This window comes from Phragmites australis, chromosome 22 (assembly GCF_958298935.1).
Source record: "Phragmites australis chromosome 22, lpPhrAust1.1, whole genome shotgun sequence".
NCBI classification, from domain to species: Eukaryota; Viridiplantae; Streptophyta; class Magnoliopsida; order Poales; family Poaceae; genus Phragmites; species Phragmites australis.
In genome coordinates, this window is record NC_084942.1 from 18,176,804 (window position 1) to 18,202,807 (window position 26,004).

Below are 26,004 nucleotides of genomic sequence, written 5' to 3' on the forward strand. Positions count from 1 at the left end.
TTCAAAATTTGGAGGAGTCAACTGTTTTAAGGTTAGTGAGATCTATATTTCATTTTTGGATAGATTACTTGGTAAATTGCTCTAGAGTTGATGATGGATGGTGTTTGTTCCATGGTTATGGATTTAGAGATGTAGTTGAGATCTAATTTAGGTAAAGTTTGCAACTTTGTCGTTGTTAGATGTATAGAGATGATCTAAATTTTATTCTTAGTTGGATTTTAGTTGTTAGATTTCTCTAGGTTTGAATTTAGGTGGTTGTTAGTTGGTGTTGAAATTTGAAATGAGCAAGAGCTCAAATATCCATATAAATTAGAGAAATATCGCAATTTTATCATTGTAGATGATTTAACGAGTTGCAACTTTGCAACTTGTTGAACCATTATTGCCATTCAAAAATTACAAAAATACCGTTAGAACTGTCATTCGAGTGGCATCCAAAGAATAAAAAATCAGGGAGGTATTTGTAAAATGTCTCTAAAATCTAGCTCTAATTTTCTGGTATGTGGATTGCGTATATTTTTAAAGTCATGAATTTTAATAATAATCCAATGAATTTCATCTATTAATTAATCAACATACTGAATTTAACATGTATAGTTCATAAAATACTGTGTTGTAGGAATAGCACATCCACCCACGGGTCGCAATCAGACTCGGCAGCCTTTGGAAGGCGGGTCCCCCGACCCGGCCCAAGTACCGGAAGGAGATGGGCCCTCAAATAGGGACCAATCAGGATGCGAGGTAATTCGATGAATATGTTCTAGATTTTGAAATGTTTAATGATTATAAGTCCAATGTGTTTAATTATAATAATTTGCAGATAGACCGGTCATGGATGTATAAGGAACGAGGGCCAGAGTTCATTGTTGGCATCGAGACTTTTTTGAGGGCTGCCGCGGCGTACAAGAAGCCAAAAGGGAAGCGTGACGAGCACTATATATGCTGTCCGTGTGTTGACTGCAAGAATGAGAAGCAGTTTTCAAACATAGAGCAGATCCGTGCACACTTGATTCGCAGGGGTTTTAAGGCTGGCTACACCCGTTGGACTGAGCACGGTGAACTTGCAGATGTTGGGCGTGAAGGGCAACCAACAATCGAAGGTGACAGAGTCAACGATCCGACGGCTAACGAAGACTTCGATATGTCGGCATTTGAAGATACTTTTGTCGAGAACGATGATCGGGACAGTTTTGTTGGCAACAATGAAGAAGGCATAGAACAAATGTTGCGCGATGGGGAGGGGGACTTCACCATTGAAAGACAACATCAAAAGTACCAGCGCATGATAGATGACTCTAAAACACCAGTTTACCCGAACTGTAAAGATGAGCATAGCAAGTTGCATGTGGTGCTGACACTGATGCAAATGAAGGCTAGCAATGGTTGGGCCGATAAGGGTTTCAATGAATTGTTAGAATTCTTGAGAGAATTGCTTCCAGAGGGGAACGCGTTGCCCGAAAACACGTACCATGCCAAGCAGGTTGTCTGCTCGTTGGGATTGGAAGTAGAGAAAATACATGCATGTGGAAACGACTGCATGTTGTTCCGCGGTGAGGATGCAGACTTGGAAGCGTGTCGCGTTTGCAATGCACCGCGGTACAAGAGCAGCGTTGATGATATCGAGAGCGATGGCGTAGGGGTGAAGAGAAAGAAGAAAAGACCCCCCATTAAGGTGGCTTGGTATTTCCCTATAGTCCCCCGTTTGAAGCGATTATTTGCTAACAGAGCGAATACCGAGCTAATGCGATGGCACGTCGAACAGCGCAAGAAAGATGGAATGCTTAGACACCCTGCTGATGGCATGCAATGGAGGAGATTCGATTCGAAATACAAGGAATTCAGAGATGAAGTGAGGAATATAAGGTTCGGGTTGAGCACGGATGGGATGAATCCTTTCGGCAACACGACAAGTACTCATAGCATTTGGTCTGTGACTCTCTGTATCTACAACCTTCCACCTTGGATGTGCATAAAGCGGAAGTACCTTATGATGCCTCTACTGATTAGTGGGCCGAATCAACCAGGCAACGATATCGATGTGTATCTCAAACCATTGGCATTTGTATAGACGGCTCCAAATAGACGTATGTACATGGGTGTCCTACTAAATCATTTCTATAGTAGTGGTACGAGGCTGTGAACATTTAATCCACAAATTTGTACTCATAATTTAGACATTTAGCACGAATCCGGAAACACATAAACTACATATTTTACAATTCATACATGAAAAGGCCCAAATTTTTTACTATTTTAGCATTTAACTTTGTCAGTGACTAATGTATCTTGGTCTTCTTAGAACTGCAATAATAAGCTCACTATTCGGTACACTTGCTTAGAAAAGCTGGTAGAACTGCCATTCGAACCATCAATTGCAGAACTGACAAATAATATTAGTCAACATTTGATTATATTGTCAAATCACTTATTTGATTTTCTTTTTTCTAATACAAACCTATATTTCTTTTCATGTGGTCAAGTCCTCAGTAGAGTAGCCTGTATCGCACCGTTGTCTAGGGATTTAACATAATAAACTTATGCTGATTGGTTTCACAGATAGTTTATTGGTCTAGTGTGGGTATATGGCTCCATCGTCTCCTGTTTTTCGTTTCAAATGAAATTGGTTTTTGGTCTAGTGGATTGGACAATCCGAATTCTAGGTCATTTTGGCAAGTCCAAATCACTGGAATTCAAGCCACAGGTTGTACAATATTTGTGTGTTGAACTCTTAACTTGATTTCATCTATTTGTGCTCAGGTTCGTCGACTCTTGGTATAAGCTAACAACTTTATTTCTAGCACACTGATCGTGGAATTACCTGTAAATACGGCTGAAAAAGCCTTTTCTTTCTGCCCCCATTGCTGCAAAAGATTGTGATCTGATGAACATCTTCAGTATCTCGTATCTTTTCCGAATCGAAGCTGTGTTTGCTCTCAGCGTGCTCTTGTAGTGGTATGTGGACGCCTTGCATAGCTATCTTTTCTGAACCGAAGTTGTGTTTACAAAAGATTATTTTCTTTAAAAAAGAAAAGGAAATAGAGTCTAAGAGAAATGCTAAGCTATTGGAACCGGATCTATACGTCGGAGAAAGAAAATCAAATTCTATAGGACTCTGTTCAGAAAGACTCTCGCGAGACTCTATCCACTCTATCCATCCTGAATCCAACGGCTGAGCTAAAAAGTAGAGAGATGAAGCAGACACATATCATCACATAGAAGAATGATCTTTCGTAGGACAGAGTCGTATAGAATTTGCTTCCCAGGGAAAAGAGAACTAAGCACAGGAATGGTCCCACCGGTCAGCGTCCCCATCAATGCCGCCACCGCTGTTGTCATCCTCGCACGGTTGGCAAAGTTTGTCACTCGCATGGCAAGCATCAACAGACGGGGTGTCACGTCACGCTAGTGGACTCCGGAGACGACGGCGCAGCCATTGCCGGTGATGGATCCGGCGACTTAACACGTAGCATTGAAGTTGCTGTTGTCGGAGGACATCAATGGGGAGTTGCGGACCTGATCGTTAGGTGTTCAGGCGATGGCGGTGACAAGGCCTAACGGCGCTGCTCCACTCCGGCGAGGTCCCCATCAATGCCATGGCGTGTTTGGTGCTGGGTTTTGCGAAGCGAGTAGGACTGTCATTAGTTGATTCATGGCAAAATGAACAACGAATCGTAAAACCGATGGCAAAAACATAAACTGATAAAATACAATGGCAAAGAAACAAAATTAGGATGTTTTCTAATTGCAAAAACAATTTTTTTCCTCAAAATAAAAGGTCATTGTCCATATATAGTCCATACCATAGCGTGGAGACGCTGCATGCATGCAATAAACGTTTTCAGAACTGCAAACTCAAAGTAACACACATATTATATATAAGAACACGTCCTTCGCTGCCAAGCTGTCGATCAAGTAAAAAAAGGTATATAAACATGAAGATTGACGAGCCTCGGTCAATTTTTAAAAACCCTCGAGTAGCATAGTACGCAATGCACAATCGATCCGCACATCTAACTCCATTGGCATGGCACGGCTCGGTCAAGCTAGCTAGAAGAAGGCGCCGCACGGCTCGGGGTCCTCGCAGCCGCACGGGATCGTCAGCCTCGGGCACCGGCACCGCGGCGCATTAATAGCCTCTGTGCAGCACCGATCGTCCGGCGTCGGCGGCGTCGGTGGCGTCGGTGGCGTCGGCGGCGTCGGCGGCGTCGGCAGCGTCGGCGGCGTCGGTGGCGTCGGCTCCAGCGTGACGGCCACCGGGACGTGCCTGGTGTACACGGAGATGGAGACGGACACGACCGCGGCGATGGACAACACCGACGACGCGCGGACCCGCCCGCAGAACGCGCCTGCCTGGCCGCAGATGCCGCTGCGCTGGCGCTGGCGCTGCCCCCGCGGCCCGCCGCAGGAGGTGATGTCGTCGACGGCGAGCAGGAGCGCCGCCGACGTCGACGTGAGAGCCTGCACGAGCTTGTCGATGAGCTCGACGGTCCAGGCCGCCTTACGCTTCCTCGTCGCCTCCAGGCAGATCGTAACGCCCTGCAGCACCGCAGACAGCAGATCGGCGAGCGCCGCGTACCTGCATGCCGCGCCGACCGCCGGTTCAGCGAGCCTCTACGAGGCGACCGTGCAGGCGTGCACGTAGCGCGAGAAGCGGGCAACAATAATGGAGGTACAGCAACCGAGGAGCGAGGATGCGTTCTTGCGGACTCACCTGAAGGAGTGGTAGTCGCTGTAGGAGACGGTGGCCGAGGGGACGCCGTCGCCCCGGTACACGCACTGCGTCGAGGCGGCCGTCATGATCGCCGACGCCAGCGACAGGCCCACCGTCAGGATGCGGAACACGAGGCTGATCGTCTCGCCGAAGCTGGCGCCGCCCATGATGGAAATGAGGTGGATGGAAACCAGAGGTCAGCCAAGGCCCAAGGATGAAGAGAGAGCATGGATGTGCACCGGCTTGCTTGCCAGCGAGTTGTCCAAACTGTCGGTTCGGTGGTCTATACACTACCATCATCACCCAACCTCTATCCTCAACAATAGGCAGGCAGGTCTATACTACTATCACTAACCTCCATTATCTCAACAAGAATTATATATATATAGCTCCACCCACTACATTCTGCGAATTCACTTGTACATTCTAGCTGTACTTCTCTTTGATCTGAATATACACTACCATCATCACCCAAACTCCACCCACTACATTCCACAATAGGCAGGTAGGTGTATGATGGTTAGGCTATATTCTGATGAATATGGTAGTTGGATTTGTACTTTACTTACAAAGAAACATGTGGGGCATCAGCAGTGTCAGAAACCTATTTGCTCAACAAGATGAAGCTGACAGCTTGTGTATTCAAGACTCATGTGTCCAATGGTTTTTTAGCACTCAGATCCCTTCCAATCATCTTGCATCACTTGCGTGGGGCACGGCAGGCAATACGGCATCAATACACCGAGGTCAGAGATGCTCAAAATCCAAATATGCACTACCAAGATGTATACAATAAAGCGAAAAGTCGGTTAAAACACACAGATGGTCGCACTGACCTGCCAAATTTGAGTACAGCGGGCTGAACTACAAAATTTGCGTACATGTTACTTGCTTGAGCTTCCCAGTGCAGTCTCCAAAATGGTAATGGTAATGGTAATGGTAGTGGTAGCGTCATGTTACTTGCTTGAGCTGAACTACAAAATTCGTCTCACATGGTAATGGTAGCGTCATGTTACTTGCTTGAGCTTCCCAGTGCAGTCTCCAAGTGATGCTTGATCCTGTATTTCATCACAGGTTGCCCAGATCTCGTTTTCCTGAACATCTTATCCCTCAGTTCTTTCCGCTTCGCCTCAGATTCCTCCCGCTCTTCCCTCTTTGCCTGAATTGTCACATCTCGCTCCTTCTTTGCCTTCTCATCCACCGCGCGTTTCTTCTCATACTCTTCCTTCAAGCTTTGCGCGGTTCGCTTCTTCCTCTTATTATGTGTCTTCTGCACATCTTGTACATCATCACCTCCATTCTGTAAATTGAAATCGCATAAAGATAGGTTTGAGCTATGGTCTTTATCTTGTAATGTCCAAAACCAATGTGTATATTTTGATAATTAAAAAGTGAATGCAGAAGTCCATCATAACTTCAGCACAAAATATTATCCACTTGGTCAAAGAGAATTACCACACGGAGTTGAAATTGTGGAGGACCGTTTGACTGATTTTGTTGCTTCTTTGACCGTTTGTACTTGCCAATTAGTTTAGCATTCCTGTAGAACTCTTTCTGCTTCTCTGCAGATCGGAGCAATGGTTACATTAATATATTTGAAATAAAATGACAAAAGTATCAGCAGTTGTCTTAGAGACATTTAATACAAAATTCACCAAAAGCTTCTGAAAATTAAGTCGACAATATACAGTACACTCTACTGCTAACCACAACTCCTCTGTTAAGCATCAAGTACCAGCATGAAGTCATACATGTTTAAGCAAGCTACATGCGTTCACTTTGCATCATTAGTTGACGGAGATCCCTTGTGAGTAATGCAGATGATTTACAAAGCATATGACAATTGACTTTTGAAGCTAACTCTCCATTAGCATGGCATGCATTTCCCCCTATGATTATTCTAGAACCAAGAACAAGTGCTGGAAACAGATCCGCACCAAAACCAAAACCGAGGCGAGCAAATTAAAGTTCTTCCTTTTACTGTAACATAGCCACAAACGATGGGCCATGAGAACGAAGACTTACGCTGTGTGACTATCGTCACGACCACACAACCTCAAGATTGAAAGTTGAAAGCTTGAGTCCTTTGTCAATTCAATCGGAATTGGCATGTATATGAAGTAGATATACATCACTCAGTTTTTTATGAAAATTAATTGGTCCTGCTACAGTCACTCAGTTTTTTCAAATTATGGCTGAAATACTACATCACCAAGAGCAGATTTTGTGCCGACACCAAGATCTCAGTATGAACTCAATCCGACGCCTCGTGAATGCGAGGGGATTAGCCATCACTACTACAGAAATAGACTTATATGTCGATCAATCACTGTCGGTTTCTTACGAGCTGACAATATCACTACCAGTTCGTATTAAGGACTGACACTGAAAGATTATTCGAAAAGAACCAGCAATGAAACTTGATAATCACTGCCGGCTCTAACCACGAACCGACAGTGATACTATCACTGCCGGTTCGTGTTATGAGTCGGCAATGAAACCTTGATTATTACTGTCGGCTTTAGCCACCAACTGGCAGTGATGCTAGAGCCGGCAGTGATAGTGGATGACAGCTTATTTTAAAAAAATCATAACTTTTTCATACAAAGTCGGATGAGGATAAATTTTATATCAAAACTGTAGCCATCGACGAGATCTACAACTTTGTAGTTGAAAACTTTTTCATTTTATGTCAGTTAGATATCCAAATAATCGTTTAAAGTTTCAGACAGAAGATGTCAAAAGGATTGTATATGCTAATGGTATCACTAGTACTTCTGTGGTGGGATGGTAAGGACGTATCGCGTGACCTGAGAGGTTCCGGGTTTGTGTGCCACAAACCGCACACGCGTGTATTTCGCGTGACTTGTGACTTGCGACGATGCGGGCATGGGGGTTCCTCGGGTGCAAAAAAATATTATTTTTTCAATTTTTTCAGCTCCAAAAAGATCGATTCGGCGCCCGACTATCACTGTTGGCTGAAGCCTTCAACCGGCAGTAATAACCCCTTCATTGCCGGTCTCCGGGCCAGCAATGATAGTCGGGGACTATTACTGTCCGTTGCCCACTGCCGGCTCCAAAACCGGCAGTGAAACTCCTTTATAGACTAACAGTGAAGGGTTTTTTTAGTAGTGCATCAGCTACGCAACCCAGCTTCTGGTCAAAGTGCTCTGAGCAAATTAAGCTAATTTTGTGCCTAACAACCCAACTTCTTGTTGGAATATATAGCACTTTTAGATTTAATTTAATCTATAAATAATTCATAAGTATAAACTGATAAACTAACATGTTCATATTACTAGAGCATAATCTAGTCATGTGTAGGAAAGCACTAAATATGCCTAGATCTACTATACTCGAAATTAGGAACTGTAGAAAATGAAATACGAGTAACATGATTTTTACATACTGGTCTTGCGCTGTGGAGATTGCTGAAGATGCTGGTTGCACCGTGTCGATGGCACGATAGATCCTGTTGATGACGCGCCGAATTTGTTGATGATGACAGTGGGCGGCGCCCAAGCGACCAGGAAGACGAGCCGTGGTGAAGAACTTAAGCAGTCGCGCGGAGCGCTTCCCAAAAACCTTATTTGTCCTCTCCCGGTGCAAGATCTCAAGAGCGAGGGTTTTGGAGACCTGCTCTCCCAATTGCCGGTGCACGTCGACACCAGGATGAAGTAAACTACAGCGGTAGCGCAATAGAAAGAGAAAGAGGCAAAAACCCTAACTTATAAACTCACGTAATGAAAGTATTCCCAATTTTAAGGTTACTCTCAATTAGCAGTCTCTATTGTACACCCAATGATGTGGGGGTCCTTACATATATATAGGGAGAACACCCCCACCTCCATCTTCATTAGCAATATGATACTAATAGGAGGTGAACCTCATCATAGGCCTCCTCTCAACAATATGAGCCTTTGAGATTTATTGAGAATTATTACATGGGCTGCCCTCAATAATTCTAACAATTTCCCACTAGATCTCAAAGTCTCATAGAGAATTGCTAGTTTCCCACTGTTGTTTGATATACCAGTGTTTCAGTGGAGACTGTTAAGTTGAACATCCACCTAGAATATCAAGCTACACTCATTCACAACTTGAACAATAGACTATGCTTTGAATTGCAAGTTTTGTGCAAATAAGTTTCACTTAAAGTCATAACTGATACTTGACTGCCAGTAGGCTACCCCGCTGATGAAGCATATAAGTTGTACTCCATGGTTTCTTCATGAGTTTACTAGAGATCACCCAAGTCTCATAAACTGCGACTAACAGTCGGGCTCATATATGTGTGTTCTTTCAAGAATGCCCTGTAGATTAGCATCTTTGCTAGTTAAAGCCAACAGAACACATTAAGGCAATAGCAAACCTGGCTTACAGATCTCTGAGAGTATTGCATCTTCACTCAAGTGGATCAAAAACAAAGGTACTCTCCTCTAGTTAGACCAATAGCTTTTTCTTTTCAGATCCTAATTCACGGGATCTCCAATCACATAGGTTAGGTTACCACTATGGTATAACTCACATAGGTCTCAAACCAATCTCCTTTGATGCATTATCTATCACATTCTATGATAGACCCTTTGTAAAGGGATCTGCTAGGTTCTTAACTGTTTAGATATAATCCAAGGTTATCACTCCGGAGTTTCTCAATTTCCTGACAGACTTCAATCGTCTCTTTACGTGCCTTTAGGACTTGTCATTATCTTTAGAACTGTTTACTTTGATAATAATCGTCTGATTATCACAGTTCATAAGGATAGCTGGTACTGATTTCTCAACCACAGATAAGTTCATCAACAACTCACGCAGCCAATCTGTCTCAATAGTGGCTGTGTCTAATACAGTGAATTCTGCTTCCATAGTTGACCTCATCAAGATGGTCTGTTTGCAAGACCTCCATGAGACAGCAGCACCACCTAGAGTGAATACATATCCACTTGTGGCGTAAATCTCATCAGCATCAGATATCCAGTTTGAATCACTATAACCCTCCAGTACTGATGGGTACCTAGAATAGTGAAGATCATAACTCATAGTACCAAGCGAATAGCGCATGACTCGCTCAAGCGCACGCCAATGTTCATCGTCCGGGTTAGAAGTAAACAGGCTCAATTTGCTGACAGCAAATGAGATGTCAGGCCTTGTAGCACCAGCTAAGTACATGAGTGATCCAATAATCTGAGAGTATCTTAGTTGGTCTCTGCCACTTTTCTTATTCTTTCGAAGTATCACACTGGGATTATAAGGTGTTGGAGAAGGCTTGTTGTCCTGGTAGCCAAAGCGGCTCAAGACCTTCTCAACATAATGAGATTGTGTAAGAGTAATCTCATTTTCTCATTTGATTAACTTGATGTTTAAGATTACATCAGCCTTACCCAGATCTTTCATATCAAAGCTTTTAGATAAGAAAGACTTGACCTCATTAACCACTTTAAAGTTTGTTCCAAATATTAGTATGTCATCAACATACAAGCACAATATAACTCCCTCACCGCCACCATAGCGATAGTACACACATTTATCTGCCTCATTGACCGAAAAGCCTGCAGATGTTAAAGTTATGTCAAACTTCTCATGCCATTGCTTAGGAACTTGTTTAAGACCATACAAGGACTTCAACAACTTGTCAACTTACACATCATACCTTCTTGACCTTTTACAACAAACCCATCAAGCTGTTCCATATAAATTTCCTTATCCAACTCTCCATTAAGGAAAGCTGTCTTAACGTCCATCTGATGAATGATAAGACCATGTGAAGCAGCTAAGGAAAGTAGCACTCGGATAGTAGTCAATCTCGTAATAGGTGAATAAGTGTCAAAAGAAGTCTTCGCATTCCTTTTGGGTATAACCCTTAGCCACAAGCCGAGCCTTGTATTTTTCAATAGTACCGTCGGGCCTAAGCTTCTTCTTGAACACCCACTTGCAACCCACAGGTTTGCAACCATATGGTCGTACTGTGATCTCCCAAGTCCTATTTTTGAGGATGGAATCTATTTTGCTCTGAACAGCCTCCTTCCAGTAGTCTGCATCTGGAGATGCAGATGCTTCTGAAATAGACTTGGGAGTATCATCCATAAGGTACACAATAAAATCATCGCGAAAAGACTTTGCAGTCCTTTGTCTCTTACTCCTCCTAGGAGTATTACTGTCATCCTCCTCAGGATCTTGCTCATGTATTTGTTCAATAAACTCAAGAGGTGAAGTAGGTTCAAAAATTATCTCAGAAGATAGTCCAGACATGCTATGTAAATCTTTCATAGGAAATATGTGCTCAAAAAATATTGCATCATGAGACTCCATCATTGTATCGATATGCACATCAGGTACCTCAAATTTAACCACTAAAAGCCTATAAGCAATGCTCCGATGAGCATATCCTAGAAAGATACAATCCACTATTTTAGGTCCGAGCTTGCGCTTTTTAGTTAGTGGTACATTGACTTCCGCCAATCATCCCCAAGTGCGCAAATAAAAAAGTGATGACTTTCTCCCTTCCCATTCTTCATATGGGGTTTTCTCCTTATCCTTGAGAGAAACTCTATTCCGAACATAACAAGAAGTCAACAGGGTCTCCCCTACCATACCTTAGATAATCCTGTAGTGTCTAACATGGCATTAACCAAGTTAGTCAATATGCGGTTCTTCCTTTCAGCAACCCTGTTTGATTGGGGTGAATAGGGAGGTGTTCTCTCATGAATAATCCCATGTTTCTCGCAGAATAAGTCGAAATCACTAGAGAAATACTCTCCACCACGATCCGATTTAATTCTTTTGATCTTTCTCTCTAGTTGATTCTCAACTTCTGCCTTATAGATTTTAAAGTGATTTAGAGCCTCATCTTTCGTTTTCAACAAATAAACATAGCAGTATCTAGTCGTATCATCAATCAAAGTCATGAAATATCTTTTTCCACCATTCGTCAACACACCATTCATTTCACACAGATTTAAATGTATGAGTTCTAGAGGTGCCAAATTTCTCTCCTCAACTGTCTTGTGGGGCTTATGAGGTTGTTTTGATTGCACACAACTATGACACTTAGAATCTTTGACCATGAAAAAATTTAGAATTAAACTCGTGCTGGAAAGTCAAGTCATAGAACCAAAATTCAAATGACATAACCACGAATGCCAAACACTAGCATCATCATTAACATTGCCACAAATATGGTTCACAGACTTATTGTTGAAATCAGAAAGGGAAAAATGGAACAAGCCTCCGCACTCATAGCCTTGACCAATAAATTGTCCATGCTTTGACACTACTACTTTGTTGGACTCGAACACCACCTTAAACCCGTCTCTACAGAGAAGGGAGCCGCTAACTAGATTCTTGTTCGTTGTAGGGACATGCTGCACGTTCCTCAGCTGCACGATCTTTCCCGAAGTAAACTTCAGATCTACTGTGCCAACACCACGAACAGAAGCATGTGACCCATTCCCCATTAGGACGGAAGAATCATAGGTGACCTGATAAGAAGAGAACATTAAGATATCATCACACACATGAACATTAGCCCCTATATCAATCTACCAATTAGTAGACTGAAATACTGAAAACACTGAAGGTAAATTTTCATACCCTGCAGCTCCATTTCTAGTTTCGCCAATGGTCACCACATTAGTAGTCTTCGAGCTATGCTTTTGTGGAGCCTTTCTTCCCTTGCGGTCTATACAATCCTTGGCGAAATGCCCAATCTCACCGCACACAAAGCAAGGCAGGTTTGCTGTGTTCATCTTCTTCTTCTTCTTGAAGGTGGTAGTTTTGTTTGGCTTATTATCTTTCCCTTTGTTCTTGTTGTGGAAGGGCTTTTGCACCATATTAGCGCTAGTCTGTCCCTCACCTCCTTAGCCCGAGCTTTCTCCTCAACATCAAGAGACGCGATCAAACTCTCAACAGTAATCTCTTGTCTCTTGTGCTTTAGAATAGTGGCAAAGTTTCTCCACGAAGGAGGTAACTTGGCAACGATACCTCCAGCCACAAACTTGTCGGGTATATTGATCTTGAGGAGTTCGAGTTCCGTCACGATGCACTGAACCTCATGAGACTGCTCGACTACAGAGCGATTTTCAACTATCTTGTAGTCATGATACTGCTCTATGATATACAATTCGCTTCCTACATTTGATGCACCGAATTTAGCATTTAGCGTATCCCACAGCTCCTTTGCGCTTTGTATGTACATGTACACATCACAAAGACGGTCACCAAGAACGCTAATAATGCATCCTACAAATAGTGTATTGGCATCCGTAAACATCTTTTCCTGCTCAGCAGTAAGGATTCCTTCCGGCTTGCCATTAGCCACCCAGTAGACATTCATAGCCGTCAGCCATAGAGTGACCTTGACTTGCCATCTTTTAAAGTGCACACCAAAAAACTTATTTGGCTTCAGTGCATCAACAAATCCAGTCATTGATAAACCTAAGTGCCTACAATAAGGTTTTTGGATTGTTGAAATATATAAGACTTTTAGGTTTAATTTAATCCATAAATAATTCATGAACATAAACTGATAAACTAACATGTTCATATTACCATAACATAATCTAGTCATATGTAGGAAAGCACTAAATATGCCTAGATCAACTATACTCGAAATTAGGAACCGCAGGAAATAAAGTACGAGTAACATGATTTTTACGTACTGGTCCTGCGCTGTGAAGGTTGCTGAAGATGCTGGTTGCACCGTGTTGACACGATCGATCCTGCTGATGACGCGCCGAATTTGTTGATGATGACAGCGGGTGGCGCCCAAGCGACCAGGAAGACGAGCCGTGGTGAAGAACTTGAGCAGTCACGTGGAGCGCTTCCCAAAAATCTTATTCACCCTCTCCCGGTGCAAGATCTCAAGAACGAGGGTTTCAGAGACCTACTCTCCCAGTTGCCGGTGCACGCCTGATGCCGGGATGTAGTAGACTACAGCGACAGCACAATAGAAAGAGAAAGAGGCAAAACTCTAACTCTTATATAGACTCACGTAATGAGAGCATTCCCAATTTTAACGCTACTCTCAATTAGCAATCTCTATTGTACACCCAATGAGGTGAAGGTCCTTACATATATAGGGAGAAACCTCTCCCACCTCCACCTTCATTAGCAATATGATACTAATAAGAGGTGAACCTCATCATGGGCCTCCTCTTAACAATATGGACCTTTAAGATTTATTGAGAATTATTACATATACCGGCCCCAATAATTCTAATACTTCTGATTGAACTGAAACAACAGATTAACTCCAAAGTCCACCGCAGCGATCTGTAGCAAAATAACCAAGGGAAATCGATGGACGATGGTGGTGGTACTCACTGATGAGGGACGGGATGTACCCGATGCTTCTGGACTTGGCGTTGATGAAGGCGGCGAGGGAGAGCGCACTGCCGCCGCCGACGCCCAGCCGCTGCTTGTTCTGCCGCCTCCCGCCCCACCTCGCTTCCCCTTCCCCTCCTTGAACCCACCTCCGCCCTCGCCGGCCGGCGCCTTGCCGCATGATGGCGACCGCTTCATCTGCACGCAAGATATGGTGAAACCCCAGCGAAGCCTTTGATCCGATTCGACAACACAACGGAGATCATTTTATTTTTATATTTCTTAAATCAAAAAATAAAAAATAGATGACCGTTTTGCAAAATCGCATATCTCCACTCTGGTCTCCTATCACCAGTTGAAAGGGCATATGCCCGTTTAAAAATAAAAAATATTGTGTTCTATTGACCACAAAATTCAAAACACTATTGAAATAATTGTAAAAAAAATCTGATAAAAATTGGTGGTGTAGATGATACTATGATCTAGCTCTCTAAAAAATTTAGGAGAGCTAGAATATAGCATCTTCTACACTATATATATATTTAGGATGTTTTATGACTATGTCGATAGTGTTTTGATGTTTGAGAGCATTGAAATGCTTTATTTTTATTTTTTTAATCTTATTGCCCGTTCTGTCACCCTTCCAACAAGAAGTCTAAATATGCAATTTTTCAAAAAGAATGCCCACTTTTACAATTTTTGACTTAAAAAATATATAAATAAAAAAGCTCCAAAGGGAAGATGAGCTGTTTGCTGCAGCTGTTTTTATTTTGCCAGACTTTGGGCCTTTTGGACCGGCAAAGGAGTATTAGACGATTTAGGCCTACAAAGTGATCTGTGGCCCATTGGGCCGACAAATAGGGCCTGTTGGCTCTTTGTGCTAGAAAAGTTGGATATGGGCTCTCTGGGCTGGATATCGGGCTGTGTGCTTATTATGCTGGAAAGGTGGGCTGAAATGATAGTCAAAGCCCCTGGTGATCGACAGGAAATGGGGTTTAAAGATGTTCAAATGAGCTGTGTAACATGGGTCGGTTTGAGTACGATATTATTGGCACGGTTTAAGCATGGTTCGGTCTGAGCGTAGATGGGTCGGGCTGGTACGGCACGAAGTCTCGGGTCGTGCCTGGACTGAGTGTGCGGCACGGCCCAGTCCGGCTATTTCGGGCCGGCATGGGCACGGCCCGGCACGGCACGGCACAGCTCAGTGCGGGGGGCATGGCACGGCCCAGTGCGCGGGGCACGACCCCGCCGGCACGCGGGGGCACGACGGGCACAGCCCGTTTAACCCGTTAACCCGATATTTTTGAATTTTATAGCCGTTTTGTGACCGTTTGAGCTCCAAAAAATTTGAAAAAAAATTACAAAAATCATCATTTTTCACCTATAAATAGAGGAGCACCCTGCCCTTCCATTCCATACCAGCAACACTATTTTCTCCCTTGTTTCCTCCTCTCATTCTTGTCTCAAAGTTCTTGAGAATTAGCGATAATTTGGCAAAATTAGTTTGAATTGTTGCAAAAAAATCCGAGCAATTCCAAAACCGTCATCCTGCTGACCTGCTGTCTTGAAGTTGAAGAAATCTTGGTGATTTTTTTGCATCGTTGTTTAGTCTTATTTTATTATTAGTTTTATTACTTGATTATTTCTAACTCTGAATATTTGCAATTTTTGTAGTGTCATTCGACATTGATCATGGATGCCGGTGATCATGATACATCCATAGATCATGATTTTTTTCTCCAAGGACTCACAGGGGACTACGGCCCCTTTGATACCAGTGTTGCAGGTGATGATGGACCCGACGGTGAACCTCCGGTTGGTTCACATGCAGGTGATGCAGCAGCACCTCCACCGTCAGGCTCTACAAGTGCCTTTATTTTAGATCCTAGAGCTAAAATTTTAGCTTTCTGTAGAGTTCTCGTAATTCTAGGTGATGCTCTTGGTCACGATTATTCTAATTATTATACTAATGTTCGTTCTAAGTTATTCGAAGTTTATAGTAAATATGAAATAAAGTATGGCGGAGTTCGCCTGCAACGACCTCCACTAGCACCCATAACAAGTAAGAAGACGACAACGTGGGGGAAAATATTTGGTGCAGGTTCTTCATCAAGAAGTTCAGACTCTTCGTCACGATCATCTACGAGCACTGGAATTCCAACATCCGGAGGGGAGCTAACTACCTTCATCGACAGTGACGTTATCAGCCATGAACAAAAAACTTCAATAAACTACAATGGTGGCATGAGCACAAGACGAATTATCCAGTGCTTTCACTGTTAACGCGAGATTTGTTAACGGTTCCTGTGTCTACAGTTTCTTCTGAGGCTACCTTCAGTCTTACTGGAAGGATAATCGAAGAGAGAAGAACAAATCTGTCAAGTGATATGGTTGAAATACTCACCATAGTAAAAGATTGGAAATAAGCTGAAGCACGAATGCAACACACTGCAGAGAACACTGAACTTGAAGAATCATTCCAAAATTTGTATCTAGATGCTGATGAGAACGTGTAATTTCAAATTTTCTGAGCTAGGTTGTACTCTTTTTTCCTTTGCTAGAAAGGTTTTTAACGAGGCAACCTATCAATAAAGCTCATTTTTAGAATTAATTATGTATCCCTATTATTTCTATGTTTTTTATTTTATTAATGTTTTTTCTTTATTTTTTTTAAAACGACCCCCATGGCCCCACCCCTACCCACCTCTCGTCTTGGCCTATAAATACCATCTCAAACTCTATGTGATCTCATCGGCCACCCATATCTTTTTTCCTAGTTGCTATCCAAGTAGCCAGTAGCCACTTCACATCAAGAAATCAATTCCTTATTTCAATTCATGGATCAAGACGCCGAGAACTCGCGTGCATGGTCATGGGTGTTGCAACATTTTGAAAAGGTCTTTAGAGAAATTAACGGGGAACAGGTAAGATTTGCTAAGTGTAATATATGCAGCAATGAATTAGGTGCCAGATCTTCAAATGGAACGGGACACTTGAGGAAGCATATTAAATATTGCAAGCAAAATTCTGTGGTTTCTAATGAAACCATGTAATTTTCGGAGCATAATCATAGGTTGTACTCTTTTTTTCTTCTAGTAGAAAGGTTTTTAACGAGGCAACCAATCAATAAAGCTCTTATTTATTTATTTTCAATAATTTTTTGATTTTTTCGAATTTTTTAGCTATTATTTTTTATTTTTTCTATTTTCGAAGTGCTGGCGAGTCGAGCGTGCCTCCACCATGCCGGCCGGGCCCGTTGTGCCTCCACCGTGCTGACCTGGCCCATTATGCCGACCGTGCCGTGGGCCGGCCCTACACGGCACGATGAAAGCTGGGCCGTGCCGTAGACCGACGACTCGGCACGCGGGTCGGCACGACACGGCCCATTATAGTAAACGGGCCTATCGGGCCATGCCGTTTTCGGACCGTGTCGAGCTGGGCCCGTGCCGGCCCGGCCTGAGTGACCCATTTGGTCATCTTTAACGGGTTTCACTTCAATGGAGTGCTAAAAAACAGAAAGAGTAAATTGTTACAGGTACAGTGAACTTATCTTGAGAAAGTAAAGAAGTAAATAAAACAATATAGTCTGGCTATTCTATGACAGAATTGGGCGTTTCAGTTCATAACAGTATATTTTGATTTCGGCAGGAACCAAAATACCATTAGGTTTGTTTTGTTATGGTAGGGTTTATTTACATGCTGCATTGTTTTGCAGGGTTGAAAACTTCTGTTGATAATGCAGCTACTATCAATGCGCCTAAAAGTTGCCTTAGAGGTATGAATTGCTTCTCAATTGTCAGCATGCTTGCTTCCTCCTAGAGATTGTGAGACTGCAGATTATCCTCTGCTTATGTTTTGTCATGCACAGACAAGTAGCCATGTTATGGAATAATGGACTCTTCTTTCTTGGACCCAAGCTAAGCAACAAGCAGTTGATTTAAATGTGGAATGCCATATCATTTTAATGATTTGGACTCCTATATTAATGCATATCCAACAGACTTTGCTCCTTCTACTCTTCTGGGTAGGACTCCAGCTGCATGATTAACACATGGAATTATGGTTTCTCTTTTTTCCAGTAGCAATTTATGAGTTGCAATCATCAGAAAGTATATTGTTGTTGTCTAAATTCATTGGGATGTAGGAGCTATGATAATTAAAAAAAAATGGGGGGGGGGGGAGGGGGGTCGCTATTAGTTGTAATCAAAATCAAGGGCGGGTGCCCTATGTTTTTTTTTCATTAGGGGAGGCTCCACACCCTCAACAGAGGGTGCCTCCGGGGGTCAGCGCCAGGGCTCAAACTTGAGCCGCCAACCTGAGAGCTGGCTCCAGAGCCACTCGGGCTCGCCAGCTCAACATAGGCGGGTGCCCCATGTTGATAACAAGAGAAATGAGAAGGAAAAATGTTTACATAATGAAACCTTCCCTGCATAGCTATGCAGCAGTAATCAAAAGGCTTACCTTTAATGATCTCCTTTTTCTACCTGAGACTCTAATTAGGATGTTCTCCCAAATGTTGCTTTCACTTGAGAATAATGTCTTACTCAGTTTTCCTTGCGCTGTAACCTCTGATCAGATAGTGTTTTGATTTTCTCATTTAATTTATATTAGATGCGCCAGTTCCTCTTGCAACAAAAATGTATCATTCACAAGGCAACTACCGGCTTCGATTGGAGCTTGGCCAGCTTTACCACGAATCATGTGCGGAGCATTTGGGCAGCTACACAACTCCAAACTTCTCACAGGAGAATGGATTGATGGTGTCACGGTTTTCTCCATGCGACAATTCAGCACTGCATGGTTCTCAGAGGAGTCTTGTTCCTCAAACCAGCATGAAGTTTCACGATCCAGATGCAGCAGAGCTGCCGTTCTCCATTCGAAAAACAAAGGTTGGAACATGGTCTTTTAATCTTCTCCTTCCTGTAGTAAACGACTCGGTTCTTTAAAACTTTTTTAAATGATAAATCTGTTACCATGTTAGTCATCTATACCCGTCCAAAAGAATCGCTAGTAACTGAGGGCAGGGCGCTTACGTAACTTTCTATTTCTGTTGTTTAAAATAACAGAATTTGCAATCTGTTGGACAAAGAATGTTCCAATGGAACTATTTTAGGCTTATCAACTGTAGCTCAACAAAATAACAGGCCCCCTATGAGGAAAACAAAATTACAGCTCATACTTGAGTTCTGGTCTAAGCTAAGTCCTCAGCTCCGCAAAAATGTCTGATTTACCCTGTAATTTACAAGGCTTCAGGTCTAAACTTTTAGTTTACTGAAAGGCTCCTGCACCACTACCTTATGACTAGAAACCTTCTGACATAAAAAGAATGTATTGTAATATTATCTAACTTGTAACTTATTTGTGACCTAGGCAACAAGAAGACGCAGCAGCAACCTAATGGACGTGTTCATGTGACCAAGTCCTCAGTAGAGTAGCCCATTGATAGGTGTTCCGGCATTGGCTTTACCCACCTTGAATTTCAATCTTGGCACGCAGTTCGCCACTCAACGTAATGAGCTTATGCTGATTGATTTCACAGGTAGTTTATTGGTCAAATGGTCGTGTCTCCACCGGTGAACAGTCTCTTTTGCTCTTTTCACATGAAATTGGTTCTTGTCAGGATGTTTTTGGATTGGGCGGTCCAGATTCAAGGTCATTTTGGTAAGTCAAAATCTCTCTAAAGACAATACCCTCTTGCACATTACGGCTCTTAACCTTGTTTTATCTGTTTTTGCGCAGGTTGGTTAAAGACAATACCCTCTTGCACATTACGGCTCTTAACCTTGTTTTATCTGTTTTTGCGCAGGTTGGTTGACTCTTGGTACAATCTAACAGCTCTAGTTCTAGCACTGACAATGGAATTACCTGTAAATGTGGCCGCAGAGGCCTTCTCTTCCTGCCCCCTTGCTGCAAGAGGTTGTGACCTGATGAACATTTTCAGTATAGCTCTCATCTTTTCGGAATCAAGTTCGTGTTTGCTCTCTCGTGTTCGATTCATCCCCTAAGCCTAGCTTGCTTGTGGGCAATGAAATCCTTACTGGTGGATGAGAGCTCTTGGGTATCATTACCCACTTTGCGCCCCAAAAAATGGTTACAGAAGGGAACCAACCATGCATGCTCCACGTTTTTGTCGGCGAGGGGTTTCAGCTTCACCCCGGCGAGGTCTGGCCGGAGCCACGGCAAGTTTGTCGCTGATGTTTTGATCTGGTGGTGCGCCTGCAAGTTTGTTTGGCCATGTTTTGCAGTCCTTGGTGGCAGATAGCTGCATGGTGCACCAGAGCTAGAAAAACCGGGTCTCTCAAATTTCTCTATCCTCTAGGATTTTGTAGCACGGAACAAAATCTCCTCTGAGCTAGTCTTGAATGTAAAAATGGTATTCGTTAAATCAATCAAATAATTCAAACAAACATGTATCTGCTGCTACCGGTACGTACCGTAAATCTGGTAACAACATGTATCCGCTCGGCCGGTTTTTTTCTAACCCTGACCTTCATCTTTGGCATGTCTGCTTGAAGGTCCTTGTTCATCTAGAGCATGGCTGTCTAAAGGTCTATTCTTGTGGTAGGATTAGGAATGTAGGATCTTGATTACTTGATTACATCAATAAGAAATACCGCAAAGTTTAATAAAGTTTCAAATGCAAATGAAGGTCTCAGTCGTTCAGAGTTGGGAGATCGACAATGTTCATCAGGCTGTCGCAAATCGATCGCTGCGCAGATTGAAATTACTACCGAACCGGAAAATGTCAGTGCCGTATCGGTGCTCCACAGCACTGATAATCTCTTCCATCTAATTTCGTGCTAAAAGAAACCTAGTTTTGTGCTCCAAAAACTGAAGGAGACCATTTGATGACAATAAAACAATATTCCAAAAGGTTTACTGCTTCCAGGCAAATCCATTGATCAGTTGATGCGGGCGATGTCCGCCCTGACCATCTCCAGGACCTCCGGCGCCGCGGCGGCCGTGGTGACCGTGACCACGGCGGTGCCGCCGTGGCGCGCCATCGTCGCCGCCAGGACCTCCACCCCGCGCCGGTGGAACGCCTCCAGCACGCGCGGCACGCCTCCAGCACGGCCGCCGTGTCCTCCAGCACCTTCACCTGCGCCACCGCCGCGTCCACGATCTCCTCCCGGCTCGCAGGCTGCCGCCATCGATCGCCAAGAAAGAGCATTAAACAAAGCCCTCATCTTGCAGTTGCTGCACGACGCGTCAGCCAGCGTCGCCATTGCCAAGAAAGAAGCGACCAAGAGCGGAGGAGGAGGAGGAAGGCGGCCGTCCAGAGCACCGCACACACTCACCCGAGTGGGAGGGAGGTTGGGGAGCAGCGCGCCCAGCTCGGCGAAGAGCGAGGACACCGTGCGCCGGTGCGAGCGCTTAGCGGCGCCCCTCTCCCGCCGCCGCCGCCGCCGCTCAACCGCCCCCGCCCCAGCCGACGCCGCCAGGGACATCTCCAGCGGAAGCCCTCCAGCCATGAAAGGGTCTGCAGCACGCTCTCTTTCAGTCTCTGTTTGTTTTCGCTCATAAGCAAGCAGCTGTTGTGGCTTCGTATGGCCTTGGTGTCAGTCCGGTGTGCAGTGGCCATGTGACCAAAGTGCAGCTGCAGACCAGGCAGGACGAGGAGAGAGAGAGAGAGAGAAATTTGGAGGAGAAAATATTGAGAATGGAGACAAATAGAAGGAATGCATGGAACAATTCAAAGGACATATAAAATGAGATTTGAGCACATGTTTAATTCTACGTAATCATGGGCATAGTAAACTATTTCATGGGAATTTGGCATCGTCGATGTCGATCAAAGAGGCCCTTAAAGAAAAATTCACACGTTCCAAATCGGGTCATTCGGTTAAGATTGAAAGCATGTAATATGATGTAAGCTCTCTCCAAACTATGTTACCATGCTTGAGTAATGTAATAGCTTTGTTGGACTACTTACAATGCGTTATCAGGCACCCAGTGATCTCTTTGGTGGTCTTGATGAAGATTTGGCTACCAGAGGCAGGAGCATTCATAGGATCCTCTTCTCTGAACCGACATTGTCAGGTGCTGACAGAGAAAATAGGAGATGCTTTTGCCTCTTACTTTTTTAGGACTGCTTTTTGCCTTTTGGTATGGTAGGTGGTGTCCAACTGGAAATAGAAATTGGGAGTTGGGATTTCTAATATATGTGATGGTTAATGAGCGCCAAGGATTGAAATACTTATTCAAAAATCATCCTTATACAGTTCGTATGGTTTCCTGTACATAACCGATGAACGAGAAGATGGACATCCACAAAACCCTAAGTCACGTGAACGATGTTCATGCAGACTGTTATTTAGTGTCCCCCTTTTTTTTAAACGAAAGGGCAAGAGAGCTGCCTTTTATATTAATAAATAAGACACCTAGGCGCCAAAATAGAAAAGCCCTATTCTCTCCGAAAAAGGCACCCTAGGCGCCACGCTTCGGCAAACTCCTAGGACTCTGCCTCTTGATCTTTTGGGCTATCGAGAGCACAGAGTGGTACAAATTGTTGAAGATTCTGTTGTTGCGCTCCTTCCAAATTTTCCAACAAACTAGGATGATCAGCGACTTCAGTCCGTGTCTTGGCGTATTTGGCACCGAAGCCATAGTTGTCCACCATTGGTAGATGCTCTCGGAATGCCGCCAGGCTGGTGGCAACAACGACGGTTGCAAAGTCCATTCTCTGATAAAAGTCCAGACATGTTTGGTGAATCTGTAATCCGCAAAAAGGTGGTGACAAGTCTATGGCCTTCTTCTGAAAAGCAGGCATATTGGGTTGTGCGGTCACCCCTGATGGCAAGTTTATCTGATGTGCAAAGTTTGTTCTGGTTCTCCAGCCAGGCAAAAAGCTCACATTTCGGCGGTGCCCACGCTTTCCAGATGAGACTACGGAAATTCATGTGTATAGAGCCTAGAAACTGTGCCTTGTAAGCTGAAGCTGATGTGTATTCACCGTGTTCTGTGAACTTCCATGCGATGTTGTCTTGTGTGTCGTGATTTAATTGGACATTTTTGGAGCATGGTCCAGAGCTATACGAATTCGACAAAGAACTGGGCCGTGATCCCTGATGCCAAGGCTAGATCGGCGATCCAAGTGCTATTTGTGATGGCTTCGCTCAGAGTGCGGCGTATAACTTTGGATGCTTAGAAGATCTTTAGGGGCAATGTCTTTGGCCTTTGCCCTTGTAGCCATGCGAATGCCAAAAAGAAACTTTTTCTCCGTTGCCAATGGTTATTTTGGTAGACGCAGCAAAGAGGAGCCTATCCGTGTCATTACACGGAATGTCATATCCAACCCAAGTCTTGTGTTCGAGCACCCATTATTGCCACAACAATCGAAGATGTAGCGCTCTGATGAAATTGGCAAGATCCAGAATTTGTAACTCCCTTGCTTGTTGGCATGCATACCTTTGCCCAGTTCACCTTGCATTTTCCACCTATGATATGCTCGGAACCGGGCCACATAAAATTCATCCGTATGCGATCAATGGTCTTGAAAATGTATTTCGGAGCTTGTAGGGCGGTGAGGAAGTAGATTGGCTGGGCAGTGAGAACAGACTTGATGAGGGTAAGATGACCATTAGGAGTCATGTTTCTCCTTTTCCAATTTGCTAGGCTCACGTTAGCCTTGTCTACCGGGGGTTAGAAGTCAGCTCGCCTTCGCTTTTGGGTGGAGAGGGGCAGTCCCAAGGATGTGATGGGGAAGCATGCCTGAGTGGTCGGTAGTTCTGCAAGAATTTCTTGAAGCTATAGGTTCGCTCATCTGATTGGCACCACCATCGAGTTTTGGAAGTTTATTTGTAGACCTATTACCTCACCGAACATGTTTAAAATCATAGCCAGGGATAGACCCCCTCTCTTTTCAGAGAAACAAACAATACAGTATCATCAACATACATAGAAATGCGCACCCATGTGTTTCGTCCCCTAAAACGACTGAGAAGATTGGCCTCTACTCACTACGTGAAAAACAGACAAAGGAAACACGAAATTAGTGACAGGTCATAACATGATCCGTCACTTATGATAGTAGTGATAGGTTGTAACGTGACCCGTCACTTATGTCAAGTCATAAGTGACGGGTCACAACTTGACTCGTCACTTATGAGTAGTGCAAGGTGACCCGTCACTTATGACAAGTAATAAGTGACAGGTCATCTTGGGCACTCATAAGTGATGAGTTAAGTTGTGACCTGTCACTTATGACCTGACATCAGTGACGGGTCATGTTGTGACCCGTCACTAATGATAATAGTCATAGATACTTAGTTCATTAATATTTTTTTATTTTTCTTTTATTTTTTCTTATTTTTTATCACCTAAGCAGCATTAGAATAGGAAATTTATATAATTTTTGCTCAAGTTTGATGTAAGAGGTGGCGGCTATGGACACAAACGCACGTTCCGAAAACGGTGCAGAAACTTCGGGGGCGAGAACTCAATCTTCCAAGCCATTTTTGGCCTCAAAAAATTCACCGAACCCGAGTTCATATGCAAAACGGATGTAACTTTTTCTGTAGATGTCCGTAGAGTAAAAAAAAATTCAAAATCGGAGTTCGCATGTAAAAGTTATGTCCGTTTTACTAGAGGCACTCCGGGGCACCTATCAAATTGCGATCGTTTGCATGAGATATTCAGAAATTCATAAAATATTAATACAATTTTATAGGTAAATTATAACCCGTCACCTATCAAATTTTATATGTAAATATTAATACATATTTTATATGTAAATATTAATATAAATTTTATATGTAAAATAAAAAAAATCAGTCATTAGTGAGGGGTCAAGATTACAACCCGTCACCTAATAACCTTCATAAGTGACGAGTTACTGTTATGACCCGTCATCTATGACCTTCGGTAAAGAAGGTAAAAGGATAAAATATCTGATGTCCATCACAAACACGCGATAGCTAAGGTGGTAACGCGCGCGCGCGCGAGGTGAGGTGGCGGGTTCGATTCCCGCTTGACGCAAAGACTGAAAAAGTGCTGAAAAAATAGAAGTGACCCGTGGCCAGTGGTGATAGGCATGCGTTGGGATGGCTCGGATGAAAAAAGTATTTTTTTGACTTTTTTCTATAAAAAACGCGAAAAACGTCACTTATAACTTATAATAAGTGACAACTCACAGTTATGACCCATCACTTATAACCTTAATAAGTGACGGGTTAAGTTTTGACCTGTCACCAATGACCTTATTAGTGACGGGTCCTTACCCGTCACTTATGACTAGTCATCAGTGACGCGTTCGGGGTGACGAGTGCGGCACCCGTCACCCATAACGATTATGACCCGTCACTTTTAAGCTTTTTTCACGTAGTGACTTCTAGGTCGAGGAGACGATGTAGGGGGTCAATGGCAAGGACAAAGAGGAGAGGTGAGAGTGGGTCACCCTGTTTGAGGCCTCGCCTGTGCTGGATGGGTGCATTAGGGATTCCATTCAGGAGGACTCTGGACAAAGACATTGCGAGGAGCATTGAAATCCAATCGCACCAACGAGGCAGAAACCCACGGCACTAGAGCAGAGTAAGGAAGTATTCCCAGCGGACAGAATCAAAATCCTTGGTGATGTGAAGCTTTAATTGCAAGGATGGTGTCATAGATTGGTGGAGTCTTATCGCTGTGTTACATACTGCCATGTAGTTGTCATGGATACTTCGTTGTCTGATGAAAGCGCTCTGGCACTAGGAGACAAGGGTGTTCATGTGTGGGGCGAGCTGCAGTGCTAGTAACTTGGAGATGATTTTCGCTGTAGAATGTATTAATTAGCTGATGGTCCTGAAATATGAGATCCTATGCGCTCCCACCTTTTTTGGCAGAAGTACGATGTTTGCCGTGTTGAGGATGAGCATGTGACATCCTCGCAGATCGTGAAAAGACTGCACTGCCACCATGATGTACTCTTTGATTATGTTCAACACTTTTTGAAGAAAAGTCCAGTGAAATCATTTGGTCCCGGAGCCTTGTCT

At 43.6% G+C, this 26,004-nt stretch overlaps 1 long non-coding RNA gene and 2 pseudogenes across 2 annotated transcripts; 1 reads left to right on the forward strand and 2 right to left on the reverse strand.

The window, feature by feature from the left end:
- Window positions 1-5,723: 5,723 nt before the first annotated feature.
- LOC133904562 (stress response protein nst1-like) lies at window positions 5,724-14,230 on the reverse strand (annotated as a pseudogene).
- Window positions 14,231-18,864: 4,634 nt separating this feature from the next.
- On the forward strand, window positions 18,865-20,273 carry LOC133905253 (uncharacterized). 2 transcript variants are annotated; one of them, XR_009907596.1, is made up of 4 exons: window positions 18,865-18,921; window positions 19,403-19,478; window positions 19,572-19,693; window positions 19,839-20,273. It is a non-coding gene; the product is annotated as an uncharacterized LOC133905253 (long non-coding RNA). The 2 variants fall into 2 exon arrangements; XR_009907595.1 differs by having other exon boundaries at window positions 19,403-19,693.
- Window positions 20,274-20,934: 661 nt separating this feature from the next.
- On the reverse strand, window positions 20,935-21,504 carry LOC133904563 (uncharacterized; annotated as a pseudogene).
- Window positions 21,505-26,004: the final 4,500 nt, after the last annotated feature.